Source organism: Limulus polyphemus, unplaced genomic scaffold, assembly GCF_000517525.1.
Source record: "Limulus polyphemus unplaced genomic scaffold, Limulus_polyphemus-2.1.2 Scaffold2538, whole genome shotgun sequence".
In the NCBI taxonomy this organism is placed as follows: Eukaryota; Metazoa; Arthropoda; class Merostomata; order Xiphosura; family Limulidae; genus Limulus; species Limulus polyphemus.
Genome location: NW_013668148.1, coordinates 39,580 through 44,890, shown reverse-complemented (window position 1 = coordinate 44,890; position 5,311 = coordinate 39,580).

The following is a 5,311-nucleotide window of genomic DNA, read 5'->3' as shown; positions in this document are numbered from 1 at the left end:
CCACTGAAACAGGAGAATATTATTTCGAATCTGTAATTTTCTTCTTGCTTATTCTTGGTGTATATTTTCATCCGTTGTCAAGAAGGGCTTTGATATTGTGTTTTTCTTTCTTCTTCTTCTTAACATCTTCTGTATTACAAACCTTGTTCATTCCAGAAATTGGGCATATTATTATGGGATATAAACCACACATGAGAAAAATAGAGATAAAGGAAGTCTACTATGTCTGCTTAACTAATAATACACTCATGCAACCTAGGACAGAAGTCGACAAAGCTTGGAAACGCCATTTCAAGGCATTTAAATGGGTTAATTCATTCAAATCCTAACGAATAGGAGCCCGGACGAATAGATAATCACGCCAGCCCTTCTATTAAGAAGACCCAGAATCGAATTCCGGCCACAAACACAATCCTACTATAGAGTTTCCTTCAGACGACAGCAGAATCAGAAGCAAAAACATTGGGTATAAGCTAATTAATAATTATTATCTGATAATAAAAAATAACTAATTAATAGTCATAAAGCTTGCTTACCCCTCCTCTACTTAACTGTAAAATTCTTAATCCATTCTATAATTGACATATTAACGTTAAAACTCCGGAATTTTGTCATAAAAACTCAGTAACAAACAAAATCAAAAAATCCGTTTATTATAACAAATGTTTTGATTTCTTATAGAATGTTTTACCTGCTCAAAAATTGTATTTTTCAGAATTAGTATTTAAAATGACAAAATGTTATAATTTTGCCTTCTTTAAAAGCGCATGTCCTTATTGTATGGGTTTAAAAGTATAGAAAATCAAGTAGTTGCAGAATGTATATTATAAAAATTGAATCAACCCAAATAATATTTGTCGTATTATACAAAATTATGAAACTCCTTGTTACTGTTAGATTATTTCTTATAAACAAATATATTACATTTACCGTATTTGCCGATGTATAAGACGATCCCACGTATAAACGATCCTGGATGTTTTGAGCAAAATAAGTGTTTCTTTGAGGTTCGGTGTATAGGACGACCTCTATTGTCAAGCAAGTCTAAGATGTTACTTTGTAAAGAAAGTCTTAGAAGTTATTTTTAAACTGTGCTAACTTGCACTCTGGGGCAAATAATACAACCACAGGTGTGTTTTTTATGCTCCTAAAATGCTACAGACATCTCAATGAGGCATAACTTAAGTTAGAAACATGTAATCAACAACTTTACAAAGTTTTAATCACTGTTAAACTCCTTTTCTATTACAAAAAATGCTAAACCTTAAGATATAGTGATTTAATATAAAAACTTATTTACAAAATTAGTGTACCTTACAGAAACTAATTTTTTTATATAATATTAACAATATTTTAGTATGACAGATGAGGTCAATTTTAAAATAAAAAATGTCTTGATTAATTGTAACTAGTAAGCAAGATAAATAACTTCTAGTTACGAAGAATTGATACAAATGATACAATTACAAATGTTATTATAACACAGCAGGTAGCACTATGTCAATGCATTTATTCAAAAAACAAACAAAAGTAAAAGGAACAATGTAGTTTTGGTTAAATATGCTATTAACTAGAGAGTTCCTACTGAAACACATCTTTAAACAACCCGTGTATAAGATGAGGGGTAAAATCAAGCATTGTTTTAAGACTACAAAGTATTGTCTTATACACTTGCAAATACGGTATGTAATGTTGGATTTTCTGTGTGAGAATTCTATCATAAAAATAATCTGCTTGCATACTTTCAGCCATTTAAATGACTTAGATGTATGTAGAAAAGAGAAGTTTCCCAAAATAAATTGTGATATTCATTTTGTTTCTCATTTCACGTAGTGTATGACTGAATTATTCTTTTGAGTTAGATTTTCATCAACACAACATTCTAAATCACGTAGTTTTAGTTAAATATGCTATTAACCGGAAAGTTCTTACTGGAACTCTATTTTTGAACCCGTGTATACGACGAGGGGTAAAATCAGGTTTTGTTTTAAGAGTAAACAGTATCGTCTTGTACATCGGCAAATACGGTATTTTATTCAATGTAGTTTAAATTGTTTTTTATCTTCTAAGCCGATATTCAGTGTATATTTCTTAAGTCTTGTCCTATGTGTTTTCAGACAGTTTAGATAACATAAAGACACTACATCAAAGAGTTGTTTTTTATCTTCTAAGCCGATATTCAGTGTATATTTCTTAAGTTTTGTCCTATGTGCTGCATTTGGATACATTATTTTAAAGAACTATATCATACTTAACTGAATTTGTTTTTTTTATCATTTTTGTTTCATTAAAACGGGCCCCCCAGTAGCACAGCGGTATGTCTGCGGATTTGCAACACTAAAAACCGGTTTTCGATACCCGTGGTGGGCAGAGCACAGATAGCCCATTGTGCAGCTTTGTGCTTAATTCCAAACAAACAAACATTAAAACGGTACTGATATTGCATCGTTGTATCGGTAAAACTGGAAGTGAATGGTGTAGAATACTGTGATAAACAACAAAAACCACAGAAAAATTTAAACAACATAGCTTTATAAAGAAACTTCCTCAAATGGATTCATAGATCCTTCATATTCCAAAATCCACTTTTGAGAAACTTAGCTTTTTAAAAAACCTTTAAAGTCCATTCTGAAGTTATCATGATGGTTTTATAATACAAGATAACGCTTCCAACGCACACAAGGTAATTCTACGGGCCAAAGTAAAAGTTTACTTGTGCTTTCTATTTTAACTGGTCACTGAGTGAAACAAGAAATTATTAAATCTTCCAAGCATTTTTATCATGAATTTTATAAATAGATTATAATTTTGTGAATCCAATGAATTAACTGTTTATATCTTAATATTTGTAGTTCGAATCACTTAGCTTCTAACAGTACAGAGCTTTGTAGGGATTAATGTTTAGCAAGAAACCTACTGAACCGAATAATTAATTCAAGAATACAATAACAGCAACTTTTACAATAGGCAAGTTCTGATGATGACTCGATACTATTGGTCGAAACGTTGTACTTATTAAAATCAGAACTTGCCTTCTGTAAAAGTTGCTGTTAACTTTATTTTTGTAAGATTAACTTGGAAGGGAACTCACGAAAGGAAGACGTAACTCTAGAGCAGATAGGGACATCAACTGTTAAAATAATAATGTTATATACGATATTTTCAGTGTTATAATTTAGTTGTTTGTTAGAGGGTGTTGCTAATCATGATGATGTAATAATCGAGAAGATTCGTCTAATATTTAGAAACAAGGGTGCATTACTTATAAATACGAGTAATCACAAAGTGAATGAGTATTCAGAGAGCTTTTGAGTTCACTACAAGTATAACGAAATCCATCGGTTGTTTTGAAAATAGTAGTATACCGTGTAACCAATTCTATTTTCTCCGGTCTTCTTTTCACTGTGCATTTTTTTTTTTCGCTGTAAAGCACAAAACTACATAATGGACTATCTGTGCTCTGTCCAACACGGGTATCAAAATTAGACTTTTAGCGTTATAAGCCCACTAACTTACCGTTTAACAAAATGTGCATCGGTGTGTTGAATACTGAGAACGATAACTTTAGTTAGGGATAGGCTCGACACGCTGATTGAAAAGAACAGAAATCATAACGAACACGTGTGATAGTTTTTGAAACACCCCTTGTCATGTCTAAACTCTCCTAAATAAAAGGTGATTCTTAATACACTTCTATCAAAATTTAGTTTCTTAGGTCTAATTTTTAAACGTATTAGCATTAAATATTGGGTTATCTTTATAATCACCCTATAGTTTCCAAAACTTGTTTTTATCAACATTTCCGCGCCGAACTATGTTTTCCATTTCTGTCAGTCGATGTTCACAATATTAAAGAAAACTTGGAAACACTAGGTTTGGAAAATTATGGCTTTATTTTACTTTCTACGCCTAATGCTTGTTAATAAAATAGCTTCAAATTTAGGTGTATTTATTAATATACTTTAAGCTTAAGAAGTTCTACCACGAATCTGTTATATGAAAAAAGAAATCAAGCCAATCCAAGAACCGATTCTGAATATGTGCAACATTTATTACAATAAATACACGTACAATAATAAAATATTTTACAGCCACGAGAATCTAGTACCAAAACTTGTTTAACATGAACATAAAGCTATTTTCTTCAGCTACTATCAACTATATATATAATAAAGTCAGGTTATACATATATTAAATTAAAAGTAATTACCAAAATAACGGAATAAATCAAGTAGTTGCAAACTAGCAATGGTCAAAACTAAGTGTGTTTTCAGGCCAGAAATGTACATTAAAGAACTAAACTATTTTGCACCTGATATACATAAATTAAACAAGTAGATATTAACAACCATTTTATCTTACGTTGAAACGAAAAGGAGAATCAAATGGTGACAAAGAAACACTTGTTCATTACAGCCTTGAAAAGACTTAAAATGAAAATTAAACTTTACATTCAGGTAGGTCTTTGAAGAGGTTATTCTACCCGTCAATATAGGAATGGTAAGGAACTTTCAACTTTGTCCTAGATACTAACTTTCAAACTGGAGCATTTTGATTGAGAGACATTATAAAGTGTACATTATGTTTTAGTTCTTATGTGTTGTTTCTCGACAAGTACAAATGCTAAACATGTCTCCCAAAAAACTCTCAGAATCAACAATCTGTTTTATCTTAACCATTTTAACTACAGTTTCTTAAACTGTTGTAATATTAATTGTAGCCATATGTTTTGGTACTCTGTATTACATCAATGTTACTTTACAAAAACAGATATTTAGAACAAGTTTACCTAACCAATTTCATATTTTTTTTCATGAATTGTGTTTTGAAGATTCCTGTTTCACGATATGGAGGTCTTTATGTCTATATTTCTAGAATTGTAGTGTTAATTATTAAATAAAAAACCTATTTTCTCATTTTAACGCTTAATGTCTTAACAGTTGTATCTAGTAGCATTTTAAATATAAAAAAGTCTATTATGCAACAAGAGCTAAGTAATACAACTGACAAAGCTACATGCTACATTAAATTCACATATTGCTTTCCATCAAAAGCATCTTTCAGTTATAAAGTTGCCCGGCTTTGAACTTCGAAACGGTGAAAGCTAGTCGGAATGTTATTTACTTTTGGGGTCATCTTGTTTACTCACGGCAACAAGCCAACATAACTATTTTCAGTATACTCCAGTTATCTTTTCTACAGAAAAACACAGATGTTCTGTTGTACCAGTAAGCTAGTATTAGCTCATCACAGACAAAACAGGTGTTCTGTTGTACTAGTATGTTACCATTAGCTCGTCACAGACGAAAAG